At 31.9% G+C, this 19,375-nt stretch overlaps 1 protein-coding gene across 2 annotated transcripts in view; it reads left to right on the top strand.

Moving 5' to 3' along the window:
• Window positions 1-2,292: 2,292 nt before the first annotated feature.
• Window positions 2,293-19,375, top strand: part of LOC126740010 (uncharacterized) — a 160,514-nt gene continuing 143,431 nt past the window's right edge. For both annotated transcript variants that reach the window (XM_050445865.1, XM_050445864.1), the window contains exon 1: window positions 2,293-2,523. The gene's annotated coding sequence lies outside the window, so the exon portion shown is untranslated. The remainder of the gene's footprint in view (window positions 2,524-19,375) is intronic.

Genomic DNA, 19,375 nt, shown 5'->3' with positions numbered 1-19,375 from the left:
AGAAAATTATTCTGGATATAACGGTTCCAAGTGCTAGATACATGACTATGCCAAACCCCAACACTATTAGCTATGAACCCTTGAGAGTGGCCTTCTTCAAGTAAAGTCACTATTCTTGAACAGTCAGTCTCATTTATAACTTGTCAAGGCATCTTAACAATCGAACTAAAAATGAAAAACTTTGATTCACAAAAATTGTTAATATTTTTGTCGCGCAACAAATATATGATAAATACGAAAGATAAATATTGATAAATAAGCCCAGAAAAAACTGCGGACGCAAAAGAATTGCTTTGGGTAAAAACAAGGTGGATCATACAAACTTTTAAGTTTATGTATATCTATGTATTATCGTTTTTTCGACCGTACTGCGACACAAGTAATTGGTTACTCTTAGAAATCGGTCTGTTTAAATTTATAAATAAAAATCCTTTATTCTAATTAAGGAACCTCTATATTTCGCTACTAATTTGTAGCTTCTTCAGGAGGAAAGCTAAAATACAAAGAAAAATAATACACACTATTAAAATGTCCATATGGTCCAAGAATTAAAATAACATCACAATTAAAACAAAAATAATTTAAAGTCATAAAATACAATGTGGAAATTAACATTTTACATTAAGAGACATATACATTTAAAAAAAAAGACTATTAGAAATTAACGTTACATCTTAATGGTTACAATTATAATAAAATAAAACGAAACTACACAGTTACTAGCCTGTACATGGTATTACTTCTTATCTACAACATTTCCTAAACAATAGGACTGTGTTTTCGCTGATAACAATAAAAATAATAGATACGAGGTTAGTTATAAAAGGTATACTATGAAACAAAAAATAGGTATTATTATTATTTTGATAAATTTCAATATATTAGATTCAGTTGGTCTATGTCAGATCTAGAATTGATCGATTTCTTCTCATTGTTAATGGGATGACATTATCATAATCAAACTGGTGTATATGTATGTGTACTGTTCGTATTTAAAAAATGAACCGCCAAGGCACAAGATTTTTTAGCTATGCGACAATCACTCTTATGTTGCGTAATTCTCTTTCAGTGTTTGGGTAGTTTGTCCAATATAGCAGCCCTCACAACCTGTACAAGGAATGTTGTAAACTAGACCTTTGTAAAATAGGCGTTCTATCCTTCGTTTTAGAGAAAATAAGTGGTTGTGTTGTATTTGGCAATCTTAATATTTAGTATTGTCTTTAGTGTATTAATTAAGTTATTTATTAAACCATTGATGTAAGGGAGTTTCTTATATTTAATTATTGTAGAAGCACCATCATCAGTAGGGCCATCGAAAAACGTTCATTCTTTGGCTCTGCCGTTATTAGATCATCAACAAACTTATATAAAAATGCCAATTGAAAACAGAGCTTTTTGGTAATTTCAATTAAAATGTAATCCATTACAATTTCAGCTAAAATAAGGCTCATTGGCGATCCCATTAGGGTTCCAAATATCTGTTTATAAAAAATATCATTGAAAGAGTAGTAACAATTTTCAAACATAAAAGTCAATAAAGCAGTAAAACTAATTCTGCTCAAAGTTGTATAGGGCTCAATAATATGCCATTGTAAGTTCATTACTTTCGTGTTCAAATTAAAAGGAATGTCGGTAAAGAGAGACACCACGTCAAAAGAAACTAAAACATATGCCTCTGCTAAACGAACGTTATCCATTGCATTCACAGAAGAAAATGTATCCTTAACATTAAAATTTGTGATTTTAGCCAGGGAATTTGATAGTACATTTGAAAGAAATTTTGATAAATTATATGTGACAGTACCAATACAGCTCACTATTAGTCTAAGAGGTAATGTAATGAGGTCTATGTAAAATCTTGTTTAAAAATGTTATATGTATTAGTGTCATTTAGCAATAATTTTGTTTTTTCAATATAATCGAATTTATTCATGGCAACTGTGCAAGCCCCTTTATCTGCCTATAAAATATACAAATCAGGGTGACTTTTTAAAAACTTTTTTTTGTTTCTAAATACTGCTTTTGAATGTTACTTAATTTAAAAAATTTTGATTGATTTTTAAAATTTGTAAGAATATTTGCCACACCAGCTCTCAATAGGTTTTATTCTTCTTCACTATCCTCTCTCAACTCAACATATGTATATTTATATAATAATATGTATATTGTAGATATCTGAACCCCTTATGGATAATTTTCCAACTGATCTGCTACGCACTATACCTAAGGTTAACGCGATGTCGCCCGGCATAGCGATCGAGTCTGATCTTCGTTTGTTTTGTCGCGAGAGCCAATCCGAAAGCGTTTCGCGCCATAAGCATCGCTTGCGTAAGTCGGTAGTCGTAGTAGCCGACGATTTTTTTTTACGAATTTCGCGCTTGCTAATGCGCTCGATTTTGTTTTTGTTTTGATCTCCGGGGAGTTGTCCACTTCGATTTTATGGGACTTTTTTATTGTGACCTGCCTGGACATTTTGTTTATGTTAGAGCGAATTTTGGCCGGTTATATATAGAAGTTTAGTTTGTAAGTATTTTTTTAGTAGAAAATATATCGGGTGTTGATCAAAGTAGTTCACCTCGACAATAAAATAATATTAAAAATGTGGTTTATTACGTGTCGAAGCTGCACTTAGCCAATGGATGTCTGCAATTGCAAATTCACTCAACAGTCATCCTCATCTTATAGTCAGACAAAATCTCGAACATCATATAAAAATAACACAAGCAATTACTGTTCTGTCAACTTTTGGAATTGGTCCCCTTGCTGTATCTCAGCTTATCAATTAACACAATGTTACATTCCAATATTTAGATATGCGGCAATAGGATTTCTCTCTGTTTGATCACTAACTAGTGTCACAAATTAGACAGAGGAAATATTTCTATTATAACCTCATGTTTATTTGAGTCAATCGAACCACACACACACCTGCAATCGAGGAATTACGCATTCGTTCCTAATTAAACAGAGGCTTTCACACCAAACTGTGCGGGCACCAAAAGTGCGTAATATAAAATAGATCTGTACAAACTTACTCATTATGACCATATTACTTCTAAAGATCAACTATTTTTCTCATATTTACCACTATTAAATTCAGCACCCTCATGCCAACAGTAACACCTTATTCAAATGTTACTTTCTGACTGCCTCACTCACTACGTCATGGAAGTTAGCAACAGAATCAGAAAAGAAAATCACATTTTTACAGTGGCCCAGATAAGTTCTGCACGCAATATATTTTTTTGCATATTTAAGGATTAAATCAGATTTTAAACTTCTAAAATAAAGTTAAGAGGAACATTATAATTACATATAAAGAAAAGGGGTGTAGATATAATATAATTATGTCGTATAAATGTTTGTAAAATAATAAATAATCAAAAAAAAATCAAAGTAATTGTTAAGTGTATAAATAAGAGATAATAAAATACACGATATATCTCAGAGACACGCGTTTTTTCAGGGGTTGAAGGGGTGTAAGCCTCCCCCAAATAGTTTAAAAAATCGTTGTAATTAGTAATTGAATCGTTTATTTTTGAAACACCACAAGCGACATTTTTTGAATTTTTCAGGAGGTGAAAAAAACATAATATAATTTTGACACAAGTATCTGTTTTATTTTTAAGATGGTCTAAAGATGTAATTTGCATGTATTTATTTAGTATAAAACAAAAAGATTAAAAAAATATATACAGTGCTTTTCTTTGAAGTCCCCCCCCCCATTTATTTTTTGAACGGGTCAAAAAAAATTTTTGAAACTTGGCATAAGTAAATTGGTCTATAGATACTATTTTTCACTGTAAACTAGGTAGTTGTAAATTCCAAGATGGCGGCTGGGCGACATCTTGAGAAACAATTTTAAATAGAAAGGGGGGTCGTGTGGTACCTCATTTTAAAGGTCTCAATGAGTACTTTATAACCCTGAAATATTAGACCCATATCTTAACTCGTTTCAAAATGGCGGCCTAATAGAAAAGTATTTTTTTTTATTTTAACGTTTTACATTTTTATGATTTTTGAATAGGTAAAAATCAGTGTACGAAAATAAATGCGTCACTATTTTATTTTGACATAAAAACGACAGTTCTAAATGTCAAAATAACACATAAGCGCCATCTTGAATAAATGCATTAAATAGAAATCTTGTGTTACCTCATTTAAAAGGTTTTATTGAGTACTTTTAATATTTATTACATGGACTCGGTGGACTCCGTTTTGACCTGTGGCAACTTCCTTGACAGTAAAATAGTTCTTGGCACTAGAAATAATTATCTGCTCAGTGTATTGATGAACATCATATACCCTATCAAATCTTCTTAACTTTCGTTTTATGGTCCCAAATGCCCGATCACAGGGAGAAAAGAATACCCGCGTATTGGAAAATACTGTGAAATTTTATCAAATCGACCTGTTGGTTTTAGAGCCATGCACATTTTAACCATACAGTGGTTTTTATTTTGCCCTGGGCAATTGTCATAAAACAAGCGCAACTCAGTTACATTCTCATTAATTTCTTTATGAATATAATCTAAAATTAAGGAGCATACCTCATTCGGCCCTTTGGAAGCTATACCTTCATGATAAATATAAAAAAAGGATTTTTGAGATTTCAAGTTGGTTATTACAAAATAAAGTAACAGTTAACTGTGATAAATAAAATTTGTCCTGTGTTGGAAACTCTGACAACTATAGGTTTTGCATAAAGTCAAATGAAATTGCAACCAAGTCATCTTGCTGTTGGCATTCCTCTGTTGCTGTTTTGAGAGCACTGTAAAATTTGTTAGCTCTTCGCTGGTGTATCATTTTTTCAGCTATTGCCACCCGTTTAGCCTCAACATTTAAAAAGGGGTTCTTTATTTTAAGGTCTAAATCTTCGCATGTATTGCAGACATCCACTTGCGGCCTTCCGAAGTGGAGCTGGAAGTTTTCTTTAAAAAACTTAATGTAGTAGCTGTACTTGATAGGAGAATTTGGGTATTTTTCCCTAAATAAATTGTACATGATTTTTACATTAAGTTTAGCATCAAGGTACTCCTTATTGGAATAATGAGTCATTGTTACAGGAAAATATGAGATGTGTACCTTTATTTCGTCTCTGTGTCTATCGCTTACAACAACATGTTTTTACCTCTCTGATCTTGGGTTGTTTGGTTATTACATGAAAGCTTTTTAATCCGTTTCATGCGCTCTTTTGAAATTTCGTGTATGCTCAAAAATGCACTTTGACAGACTTTGATATTAATACCATTTGCCTTAATAAAGTGGTTATATGAGCGATTTCTTTGGATACCTGGCTGTGTAATCTTCCTTCGCCTTTTCACCCCGCATATTTCAATTCGACCTTGTATGTAAATATCGTGCTCATTTTTTGATGACATCTCATAAAATTTTGTAAAGACACATTTTCTAGTATCTTCGTCAACTTTTATAAAGCATTTCATGGGGCAACTATAATAATAAACGAATATAAAGTGTTAAATAATATTCTCGTTATAAAGTTTACCTGCATGGTTTGCCAATGGTTTTTGCAGACACACTATTCCCTTTAAAATTTAGATATTGTTTTCCATGAGTTCTATCATATTTAACCTGATTTCTCAAATATTTTGATGAGTTCACAACACCTCGCCGTCTTTTGGCTACTGTTTTTTCACTTTTTAACATTTTACATCTAATTTCAAACAAAAACAAGGACAATAGCTTAATTTACTTTAACACCTCAACAAATAATAATAATTGCACTAAAATATTTTTATAGGTTATAACAAAACAAACAAACATCTGACGAATTGTCTATACGTCATTGCCACATGACACACGTTTAATGCAGAAACAACTCAAGTGATGTCACTTGGGTTGTTTCTACACTAAATGATTTAAACGTAAGAGGAATAAAAACATAACGCGTAGCCGTACTTGGGTTTTTTCTGCACTAAACAATGCGTTTAAGTTTAAACTTTAATATTCTGTAAAAAAACAAAAATCACCAAATATGTCGCTTGGGGTGTTTCAGAAATAAACAATTCAATTATTTTGTTACACCTTCAAACTTGGCCTATAAATAAAAGATAATAAAATACACGATATATCTTCATCCCCTAAAAAAACGTGTGTCTGAGATATATTGTGTACTAGATATATCGTGTACTAGTATTTTATTATCTCTTATTTATACACCAAGTTTGAAGGTGCAACAAAATTTTTAACAGTTACTGTGATTTTTTGGATTATTTATTATTTTACAAACAATTATACGACATAATTATATTATATCTAAACCCCTTTTCTTTATATGTAATTATAATTTTTCTCTTAACTTTAGAAGTTTAATTCTGATTTAATCCTTAAATATGGAAAAAAAATATTGCGTGCAGAACTTATCTGGGCCACTGTAAAAATTTGATTTTCTTTTCTGATTCTGTTGCTAACTTCCATGACGTTCACTCACTAACCTTTCTTGTGTATCCTCTGGACCAATTATTAGAGAGCTTTAGCCATATGCAGTTTATTAAATATATAAAATTATTTATTGATTATAGAATCTCTTAACATAGAATAAATATAAACATAAATGAATATATTAAAAGAGTTTGGTCTTAAAAGGCAAACACATTTAAGAATAATATAATAATATAGATTTTACATAAGAGAGAATAAGAATACTGTGCCTAATTAAATTTAGAAAAGGAAACTGAAAGCAAACTAATAAAGAACGAAACAAAAAGGTATTGATTATTTGAGGAGAGATATCATATTATAGATAAGAATGTCTCAGTGGCTTGGCCTTCTTTATTACTACGGTTATGTCCATTCATGTTTGTCATATGGCATAATGTGTTGGTACAACTGTTCTAGAAGTGGGGAAGTTCTTACAGCCCAGAAAAAAATAATTAGAACTATTTTATTTAAGCCTTATATGTTTTCTAGTAGAACACTCTTTCCAGACTTGAAAATTATGCAACTCGGTCATGCATATGAAGCGTAACCTGTCTGACTATTCTTTGTCTAGAGGTACCCACTATGAACTCAGAACTTTCAAATTTCGATTTACCAAAACATAAATTAACCAAAGTGGCAAACAGCCCAGTAGTTTTACCAATTAAATTATGCAATAATCAAAATAATTCCCATTGAAATAAAAAAATTGAGCTTAATAATTTCAAAGCTTCATTGAAAACAATTTTAATTAAAAAAATCATTTTATATGGTAGCAGAATATTTATTAAATCGCAGCGTCTCGTCTTTACTCCCATAATTCGTATTTGTTTATTTGTTAAAAGCTCTAGTTTTCTTATATTCTTAGTTTTTAGTTAATTGTAGATTTTTTACTGTTTTTTCTTAAGGCCTTTTAAAAGTTGTATGTTTAGGTCTTATAATTTTATTCTTTGATATTATCCGATACTTCTTATGAGTCTATGGAAATAAATTTTTAAGTATTGAGTATTGAAAAAATGTAATTTTTTAAATTAACATATTCTCAATCAATCAAATCGAAAGGTACTATCAGATTAACCTGAATTCAAAATTATTAATAAAATATGAGTGTCAATCATAGAATTAAAATTGTTAAATATATTTCTATCCTTTTAAGGTATTGGTCTGAAAAGCCTTATTGATTATTTAAAGCTCTAACCAGTGGCACCTTGTGATCTGAAAAGCTCATGTCAAATACTGAAAAAGACAAAATTATATTATCAAGGCAGGTTTGATTCTGTTGGTTTATTCAAAGTCCCATTTAAATAGAAATATTTAAAAACAAGCTGAAGTTTGCGCGAATTTTTATTAACAAGGAAATCAACCTCGAAGCACGTAGAAGAAACACGTAGAGGGTAGTGTGAACATCACTGAAGTAAGGTCTCAGTAGTCATCCAGCCCAAGAAATGATGAGTGTCAAGGTCATATCAACAATGATATTGCCACTATCGTTAACGGCGAGGTAGTTTCCTTAATCTCTCCAAGGGATGGATAGGTACACCGCACAATCTCATTTTTTTTGAGGCTAAAGGATAAATAGTATTCGGCACACCATTTCTCTATTATATCAAAAGCTTTTGCAAAGCGAGTCATCGACATAAGTGAGGTAAGCATAAGTGTGAGGTGGCAATCATTATTTAGGCGGACAATGAAACTATCTTTTTGAGTAGAGGGTATGGCACCCCTGCAAACCACCTCTGGTGCTTAGCAGCTACTCTTAGTTTTGACCTTCTCCACATTTCTAAGTATAATTCTTTTATCAAGCATATTAAGCATCTACTCGATCAAGATTAGGATTGTTTTTTGTGTTGCATCGACTTTTCCACCTACCTTAATTATTGACCTCTGAAAGGGATACGTTTGATGGTTAGGGTGAAGCGGATTGATTATCAGGACTTCAATTCTTATTTATTTTTCGTATGGCCTTTGCATACAGTTCAAGCAAAACCATGATATGCTTTGAGAGTAATACTAGTCCAAGTGCTCTGATGTCAGAAGAGAATTCTACTTGCCCCTTTCTTTGTGCCTTGGGGATGTTTCTTAGCACCAGGGATGCTTTGAACATTTTCACCAGGTGCGGCAATAACTGTTGGGTTTAGGGGATTTGAAGGAAGAAAATTTAGAGTGCATCCAGTCCTCCGTTTTGTCCTCTTACCTCCATTGTAGTAAATGTATCATGGCATAGATTTCCTAGTTCCCTTTATTGAGAACTTTCTGGAGTCTAGTAGCATCGCCATAGCTCCCTATTTCGTTACAGTATGTCCTCCATACTCTTCTCTGTTTTTGCCTTTCACCTTTTTTTGTGCTGATTGAGGTGGCTCTGATAGAGGTGCCAGTCCTCCAATGTTCTGGAGGTTTTGGCTCTATTGAAGGCTTTCCTTGACCTTGTCTTAAGTTGGTTATGTTGTTATAAAAATCTGTTAAATATTCTTATAGTATTTGTACTATTTTGCTCGTATTTTATAGTTTAAGTGGATTAGTTAACTTTATTCAGGGCTCTACTTAGATCTAGTTTAATATTTTTATCTATGTAATTTTTAAGTAGTTCATTTTGTTTGAGGGCTCCATTTGGTCCCCAAATTTGTATACTTGCTTGCTTTGACTGTCAGTATTCTCTTACAATTATTGTCCTCCATCGGCAAAAGCAATAAAGAAAATTTTTCAATAAAAACATTTCTAAATTGTTCCATGGGTTTTTAAAAGGGATCGCATTTCGTGAAATTCTAATCAGTTTTAAATAAGTTTGCTGTTTACCTTGCAAAAAAAATTAAACGACAGTAAACGCGAGTCAGGTTAGAGTTTTTGGTGGAATAATGGTGTATTGACAATGATCTCGTTACAATATTCATTACAAATATCAATTAAACCTGTATCATTAGGTATTAAATTAAAAGACAAAATTTGCTTCCCAATTCGGGAATCTGGCTAAAAAAAACTGTTATCATTAAAGTTAGAAGTTGTGATAGTTTTTCTTGGAGGAATATCATTCTCAGATGCAACTATTCTAAACGATCTTAATGAAATGATATTGGTGATTATTTAATCTATAAGATCTCACAATTAAGTTGAAAATCTTAAAGCAGATTCCAAGAAATTCCCGGTCACATACATGAGGTATTCAATGCGTGCGTCCGTCGTTCTCCACGACGTCGTCCGAAAATTACGAGACAGAAACAAAACCTCTGATTGATAAAATCAAACTTCCAAAAGCGGCTCGGGACAAAAAAACGGACATTCCTATCTTCACCATTAATTATTGTGAGTGTATGTCGTCTTCTCTCTCGACTCACTTCAATTTTCAGTCCTTTTAAAACTGGATTGTGTCTATCTCGATCCGTCTCGTCCGCCGCGTATAAAATTCCTCGTCATCATTATATCTCGTTTCTTAGAAAAAAGTGGACCGTGTGGCATTTTGAGACAAGGCACCATTCTTCTTATACGAGATCGAATCGACGCGGGCCCCTGTTAAAAAAATTCCGGAATTCTTTGGCGGTTGATGGAAATACGAGAATATAGTACACTTTTGTACGAGTTAAAGGGGCACTTATCTTGATTTTAAAGAAACAGTAGTTGATTTTTTTATACTTAGTACTCGCTGAAGCCAAAAGTAAGTCACTAAGTCAAGCAAGGAATATTTTCACATATAAGTGTTGTTCCCTTGTACAACTTAGTGTCTTCTCTGAGGTACATTCGTTCAAAATAAGGCCATTTAGGAATTAGTATTTTTCTTTAAGCAAAGAGAAACATTTTATTTTGAAACATAATGCTGATGTACTAAAACCTTGAATGTGCCGGTGAATTTATATATAGAAAAATACTGCATTGGATTCAAGCATCCCTTTATGTTTTGCTTATCTCTTAGCATTAAATGCAATAAAAAAATAGACAAAAAAAGAAATGAAATGCAGATTAAGAGAGCAAGAGAAAGACTTTTTGAAAAGACCTTATAGACACAAGAACACCAATAAAAAGAGTAAAAGGATGGCAGAGAGAATCCTAAAAGTCCCATAATTTGAAGGGGATATCAAAAATGGACAGGGATAAAAAAGAAATAGTAAAGATTCAGAGGATAAATGGAGAATGTGTAGAATTTTTATAAGAATGAAATGTTAATGAATGGATGAATATTACGGTATATTCTTTTAAAATTTCCTTACAGATGTACCAGGAATGTTTCTGGCAGTCGACCATATCACCCTTTTCAACGTCTATATGACATCTAATGTGAGATGTTTCTATGACATTTTAGAATGTCGTATGTATGCCTCTAATGTTTCATTTAAAAGATTTATACCAACATTTTTTAATTAAATCTTATTAAAATAAAAATTAATATTTAGTTGATAGCATTAAATGTAATATATACATACTTTTTATCTTAGAACTAGGGGTACAAGAAACCACCTGCAGAAGCAATAGACGAATTTTAAGCCTTTATAACTCTACTACGACTAATCTAATTCACAGACGATTAAAAAAATGATGCGATGAAAAATCGAATTCCCATTTGTATATCCCTATGTCTTAGAATTAGAAGGATATGGGAATAAAGTAATGTTTTTTGGGTATATTCTGACAAATTAATGGAGAAAAACGCTATTTCCAGGCGAACCAGACGCTATTAAAAATATTATGCGATGATATAGAAAAAGGTGGAAAAATCGAATTATCATTTATATATCCTTATCTTAGTCTGAGAATTAGAAGAATACGGGAATAAAATGATGTTTTTCGGGTATATTCTGATAAACGAAGGGAAAAAAACGCTATTTTCAGGCGATCCATACATTATTAAGAAAATGATGCAATGATATAGAAATAGGTTAAAATGTCGAATTCTCATTTATATATCCCTATCTCAGTCTGAGAATTAGCAGAATATAGGAATAAAGTGATGATTGTCGGGTATAATTTGACAAATTAAGAAAGGAAAATGCTTTTCCAGGCGATCCAAACACTATTAAGAAAATGATGCGATGATATAGAAAAAGGTGGAAACGTCGAATTCTTATTTATATATCCCTATCTAAGTCTCAGAATTAAAAGATTATGGGAATAAAGTGATGTTTTTCGGGTGTAATCTAACAAATTAAGGGAGAAATTCACTATAAGTAATGAAATGTAATTTGCTTTTAACAGAGCAGACATATATCTTTTGTTGAATATTTTGACAGTCAGAGATACTATTGGCTTTAGGATAAAGTTTGAGATCATCAGCAATAATCAACAAATAATCTGTTGGAACCATTTACCTCCTTAACCAGATCATTGGTGAACAAAAGAAAAAGCATTGGCTCAAGGTTGGATCCATGCGGAATACCTGATGTTGCAATATAATAGATAACTTGACACTTAGCCTCTTATGATAATCCGAGGTGGTCTCATCTCCATATTTTTTGAAGAAGTATGATGTGTAGCACTCGATCGAAAGCCTTAGCAAAATCTGTTTATATTACATCAACTTGACACATCCTATTAAGAGTTCTAGAAATATATTCTGTAATCTTACAGAGATTTGTAGTTGTAGATCTTGTTGATATCTTTTGCTGCACAGAGAAATATGCAATTTTACACAATGTAGATTCATAAATTTTTGCCGGATAGGATAGAAGTGTTATGATTTGTAATATCTGTCTTTATTATCGAATAAACTATAAGGTTTTTTAACAGCGTCATACTTATCCTCATAACTGACCGCGCACAAATTCAAAACATCAAATGCATCAGGATGCAGGCCATCAAAACACTCAGAATTTGAAACAACAAAAACAGAGTCAAATTAGGCAGCATAAATACATTATGTTAGGTATACCAATAACACTGTTCTTAATGTTTACATAGTTCCAGAAAGACCTCAAGTCATGAGTGATATTTTGCTGAATTGTATTCAAATAAGCTTTATGTGCCCTCTTAATGTCCCTCTTTATTTTTGCGAATTTCTATAATTTGTTTTTTATTCCAATGTTATTGATGGTTTTTAGACTTTTTTCTTGGTCTTTAATACTTTGTTTTGAAAAATATATAGGATATACTTTTGAAGACACATTTCTTTTTGCAACACAAATATCAAAAATTGAGTACATTTTATCATTTAAATAGCTTACTGCCATGTTGCTATCATTACAAGATTCAAGGACGTTCCAAGAAGCTTTTTGTAATAATTGGTACATAACATCGTAATCAGCCTCCCTAAAGTTGTAACTTGACTGAGAATCCACATCAGGGACCAGTGCTTTTGTTTTTGAAGTTTTCATGGATAATTAACTAAGTGGAGGATGATATGTGTCAATGTCCACATAATTGTGGACTACCATATACCACTACCACACCACTACCATATCATTATTTTCATTTCTATTAATCTGTGCTGTTTCTGTTTTTAAAGATTAATTGAACCTGACCGAATTCATAAAACTATTATTACTTGTATTTTTTAATTACTAAACAGATCACAATTGAAAGGTTGGAAAATGGGCTAGAACCCGTTATACTCGCAAGTATTTCTAATATAAGAAATACTTCTTTTAACTATTTTTAACACTGTCCTAATAGATATACAAAGAATCATTCTAAGAATATAATACTGAAAATTGATTTATGTACGTTGTAGTATTCAATTCAATTAAAACTGGTTCTTCGCCAAATCGCTCTATTTTATATAGTGTTCATTACAAACGTCTACAGAGCTAATTATCGCCAGTTAGTCGAATTGACTATTTTTACAGACTCCGTCGTGTTTTTCCATGTCGACAGCACGTACTGAGTTGCATAAATACGCGCGCTTGGAGGAGGTCATTGGCGCCCTATTATAAATACCTGCAACCCGGACCAGGCGGTTTTACGCGAATAGAAGTATCATTTATGCATGCCATGTTACTTAAAATAAACTTTTGAAATTGGCTGGACTGACGGATTATTGCTTTTTACTTACCACATTAACTTTTAGTACGTTGAACTGGGGTACCCACGGTAGATTCTAAAAACGTATTTTCAATTATATTAAAACTGTTTCATAAAGTTACTTTATTGCTTTATTGTTTTTTTCTTTAATTTATTTAAGAACCAGGAAATATGCTGGTATCTTAATCTGAGGCTATTAAATAAATAACTTTTTAATCTAGTTTTGAGATCCTGCCAGATAAGTCAAATTACCGAGTGTCAGAAATCTATATTATAGAAATGAATGATTAACGTACGGACAGAACGATAAACAAATAGATAATTATATCACAAGGTTACACAGGTAATATATCTTTTTATTTATATAATAAATAACCATCGGAAATTTAATTATTTTTAATATTTTTCAAGGTTATGTAGGGCCACCAGACCTACTCAGTTTAGCTGTTGTATGTACAGTCTTGTAATGTATACATACATACAATTTGATTTCATACAGGCAAGCAATGCAGCAAATGCAGAAAATGCTATATTTTAATATTTACTGAGAAGAATCATCATCAGGTCATTGTATTGACTATTTATTTGAAAATTATATGTATTATATATTGTGTTATTGGTTGTCTTAATTTACTATTGTTTTTAAATCACACTTTGAATTTGTTTTATTGGTAATATCTGCCTATTGAGGTAAAATTTGTAGTGATATCGAACAGTAATAATGAAAATATTAATATGCAAATAATTTATATTAAGACTAATAAGAATTGTATAATAAATACTGGGAATTTTTTGAGATCACGAAAAGGATTAAAAACAATAGATGAGGTAGTCTTTCTGAATAAATACAGTTTATTTTAAAATTTATTTTTTTTTTAATTTATATAAGAACTTTTGCAAAATACTAACAAAAAAAATATATTAAAAAAGTACTCGAATTTTAAAAATAATCTCAAACTAGAATTACAGTATTTACTTTAAAAAAAATTTTAAAAACTAATTTAAATATGATATTTGAGATATTTTAATCACTACCTGAAGAATTCCTTCCTCAAGAACAAACTCATTTTTGAGCTCATTTTTGCTTTTAAAGTTTTAGTTCTCAAAAACCATTTAACTTACATCAATGAAATAAACTTTAACATAATAAGTAGACATATCTTTACTAACTTTTTTCAAGAAATAAATTGACTGAAATCAAGTTGGTTGATATATTAAGCTCTATCTGTCTTCCGTTCTAAGAGAGCACATACATTCATATTTGAACCTCTGATTGCAAAGGCTGATTTCTCAAAAAATACTTAACTAGTATCAATGGAACAAGCTTTAGAATGCTTAGTATAAATTGATTTCTCGAAATTTGTTAAAGGATCAAAATCATTGGCTAAAGTTGTCGACAAACTTCAATCTAATTTACAAGAAACTAATTAATGAAAGCTTAGAATAGAAACCACTATAATGCCTACGACGATATCCTCACCACAAATCTTACTTGAAAACTATCTAGTTGCTGATTCTGAACTTTTTTTTAATTAAAGTATAACAGTAGTGAAATTCCCATGGCAATGTCTTTAAAGAACACTAATGTTGATATATCTGTTGATATCGCAAGTGCCTTTGTCAAATATTTTGCGTCAGTGTATGACACATCTGACTGTACGCATTGACACTCTCACAGTACTAACTGGGGTTCTTTTGACTTAAAATACATTACAGAATTGAATGTTTTAAATAGTGGGTGGCTAGTGGTTAAATAATAGTGGCTAAACCTCTAGTGTTTATATTTAATATGTCAATTAAACAACAAGCTTTTCCAGATATTTTAATGAAGGTAACTATTTCTCCCATACATAAAAAAGATAAGAAAAATTATATTCAGAACTATAGGCCAATCAGTATTTTCAAAATATTGGTAAATAACGCTGAAGTGGCCAAAACAAATCTTCCAACATCTTAAAGTTGGGAAGAGTTTTACCTTATTTGACAATAATGCAGAACTCCTACGGGATCGGCTTAGCTAACAGGTACGCTTTTTTTCCTGGACGACGAGTCAGATCTTCTAGAATCTCTCTTTCAAAAAAGCAAAAGAAGGAAAAATCCAAAGTCTTATCTTTTTTCCTTTTCAAGCGAGTTTAGTCCATTAAAAGCTCATATCTGGCCTTAAGGTTTAATTTCTCAAAAACTACATCACTTACACCAATGAAACAAGCTATAAAGCAAATTATTTTTAAAGATCAGAATAATTAACTTAATGTTTCATGTTCATGTTTGAACTCACCTCTGGCTTTAAAGTATGATTTCTTAAAAACTCCTCAACTACTATCAGTGAAACAGTTTTTTATTGATAAATGATTGTTTGAGCTTATAAGACCCTGTAATGAACTTAAAGGTCCTCGGGATCACTTGATGAATATGTGAATGTAAACTTTCCGTTCTTTCAATTGGCAGTGTCAAAAAATGTGTTTCTTTTAAAAACTATAAATTAACTTTAAAATAACCTTGAATTTCAAAACCAGTCAGTTTCAAGGTCTCCCTTTAAGTCTTCATTTAAATTCCTAAAACTTTTGTCTTAAAAATTCATTATCTTTTCGCTGAATGGGGGAGGGTCGTCGATACTCTTTGATGACCCGATACACTTTGTCCAATATTCTGTTTTTCCATTGATGACAGTTTATACATACGTGTTATAAAGGTTATTTAAAATACTTCATAGACTTTGTCAAAGTCAAAAGAGTAGCAACCAATAGGCAATCAGTCCGACTAGTTTGACTAGCCTAATACAATTTAACCCAATAGAACTCAACCAGCATAGTTAGTTTCAAAACAAAATGAATATCTTGATACTATGTTGATCAAGCTGTGTTGATCATATTGTATGTCATGTCACTCATATCTCAAGTTTTTTTTAATTTTTTGTATTTTTGCACAGTGTAACCAACATCAACAACAATCATTATTATTAGCTGTTAATAATATTCTCTTTTTCTTATATAAGAGAAGGTGAGAACCAGGCAGCTTTGAGTTTATTTATAGTCCGACTGATTTATGTACTGGTATATTAGTATCTTCAACTAGTTGCCTGATAAGGAGGTCATCATATTGTCGCTCATGTATAGTTGCTTGATCATTTTAATTATTATTTATTTAGAAAAAAGAAGGATCAACTTAACTATAGTGATTGATTTGCTTATTATAGGTATGATATGTATTTTGTCTAGGAATAAAATTTAGAGCAACTTTATAAATTCGTCTATAGAATGAGGGATACAATTCAGTTATATGTCCTACTAACCTGTTAAATTTGTTGTAAAAATATTTCCTAATGAGTCTAATTTTTTTTTACTACCATCATCATCATTCTCATGAGCACTTAGTAATGTTGTCTCTGTTATTATCGATTTACATGTAAAAGATTATAGAACATTCCAGCTATTAAATTAACTATTAAGGTTAATGTATTTTTATTTCATATTGATGACGATCGAAATTAAATAATGCTTTTCTTATACAGGGTGTTTCAGAACTATGGGATTAAACTTCTGGAGGTTGTTCAGTGCAATAAAAGAATCTATTTGAGTATAGGAACCCATGTCCGGAATGCGTCACTACGGCCCTAAGACGCGTTAAAATTTATAAAAAACATTAATTACCTAAATAGGATCTGCTGCATTTATTTTTACCTTTTGTACATGATACCATAACAACAATTGTTTTAAATCAACGCTTATCAATATCAATTCTCAATGTCATGTTTAAAAATTTTATAGCTTACAATTTTTAAACATTTATTGCTAATGGAAAACTTTACCAATCAAGAATTGGCGGATATGCATTTGGCATACGGAGCAACAAACTGCAATGCACGAGCAGCATCGTGGTTGTATCATGAACGTTCTCCCGAACGACAGCATCCTGGATACAAAAAGTTTATTGAGGTTCATCGGCGGCTCGCTGAGACAGGCATGTTTAAGACGCATGATACTGGTGTTGCTCGAACCGTAAGAACGGTCGAATTTGAAGAAGAGATGCTTCAGCGAGTTGCCGATGAACCATCAAATAGCACACGTGACGTCACTAAGAATATGAATACAAGTAACGCTTCTGTCTGGCGGGTACTACACGAGAAACAACTTCATCCTTACCATTTCCAGAAGGTTCAAGGTATGACTGCAGCTGATTATCATCCTAGAGTTCAATTTTGTCGATGGCTTCTGGATCACATCATTGCACAACCAAACTTTTTACGATATGTTTTGTGGACCGATGAAGCCTCTTTCACAGGAGATGGTATTTTTAATTGTAGGAATAGCCATGTTTAGGACGAAGAAAATCCTTATGAAAACATCAGAATTGTTGGTCTGTCAACGTATGGGCAGGCATTGTTGATGATTGGGCCATACATTCTACCGGAACGGTTAACAGGACCTATTTATCTGCGTTTCTTGGAGGAAGTTCTCCCAGAACTCCTTGAAAATATTCCACTAAACGTTAGACAGTAAATGTGGTTTCAGCCTGATGGAGCGCCGGCTCACTTTGCTGTACAAGTAGGCGAGTATTTGGCTCAGCGGTTTGGGCACCGTTGCATTGCCAGAGGTGGAGCAGTTTCTTGGCCTCCGAGGTCACCCGATTTAACGTCGCTCGATTTTTTCTTGTGGGGACATGTAAAGGCTTTAGTCTACGAAACTCCAGTAGAATCAGAGCTATACTTAATTGGACAAATAACTGCAGCATTTTAAATCATTCAAAACGAGGATCAAATTTTCCGCCGAAATCATGTGCGGCGTTTAAATCGGTGTATTGAGGTTGGAGGAAGACATTTTGAACAATTGTTGTGATGGTATCATTTACAAAAGGTAAAAATAAATGCATCGGATCCTATTTAGGTAATTAATATTTTTTCTACATTTAAACGCGTTTTAGGGCCGTAGTGGCGTAGTGACACATTTCCGGACATGGGTTTTGATACTCAAATGGATTCTACTGTTGCACTGAACTACCCCTAGAAGTTTGATCCCATAGTTCTGAAACACCCTGTATATTAAAGTAAAATGTCAATAGAAAAAATAAATGCGATACACGATTTGGCTGTTAAAAAGTCAAGGCACTCATATTTCGCTTGTTAATAATAATATTGTCCTTCCCATAGTGCTCTTTCAATGATTGTCTTGAATATGGAAATATCTACTGATATATATTTTAATATGAATATTATTGATCGCTGTAATATTGTCCTGAAGTCATAATTATGGCAAACCAATGGTACTCCGCAATTCACTATCAATTTCGGCCTCTAGTTCTTTAAAGCTTTTCAGGTTATGACCCGAATGGAACATGGTTTCAATAGAATAAGGCGACGGCACATATACAGCAGTACTATCATTGGATACTACACATAAATTATCGCCAGAAGAATCATCAGATTTTAATTCCTTAATTTTTTTTTGGTTTATAAAGAATTTCATGTACAAAGATTATCGATCTGCCACTAGTGAGCAATGTAAAAGGTAAAAAGACCGGTCTTAAATCGGAAATTTACACTGAGCCACTCAGTTTGAATTGAATAAATTGAAGCAGTAATAAGAATATGCGTATTCATGGTTAGCTGTTAGGCATCTTTATTTGGTAACCTCTATAGTAAGCCTTAACTAGTATACAATTAAGAAAATTGGTTAGAAGACTCCAACAACCGAAAAATTCACCTGAACATTAAATATTTTCCAACGCTTCCTCATTGTGGTCATTTAAAGATTTTAAAAGAAAAGCATTTGCAAATTCAATATCATTTACACAAGTTTTAACTGATAGAAAACTGACCCATTAAGAACATTGTTTATTTTAACTTAAATTATTTATTTAACAAAGGTACGACAAAAAAGACCTTAACAACTTAATGATAAAAAACCAACTTTTTAATTGCGTGTAGAGACTTTTACGTGACTTCTCCAATCGCTTCTCTCGTTCTCTGATATTTTGATCGGACTTTCTTTTTCAAATTAAG

The sequence above is a fragment of the Anthonomus grandis genome, chromosome 8, assembly GCF_022605725.1.
Source record: "Anthonomus grandis grandis chromosome 8, icAntGran1.3, whole genome shotgun sequence".
Classification (NCBI taxonomy): Eukaryota; Metazoa; Arthropoda; class Insecta; order Coleoptera; family Curculionidae; genus Anthonomus; species Anthonomus grandis.
This window is presented reverse-complemented; position numbering and strand designations above follow the sequence as displayed.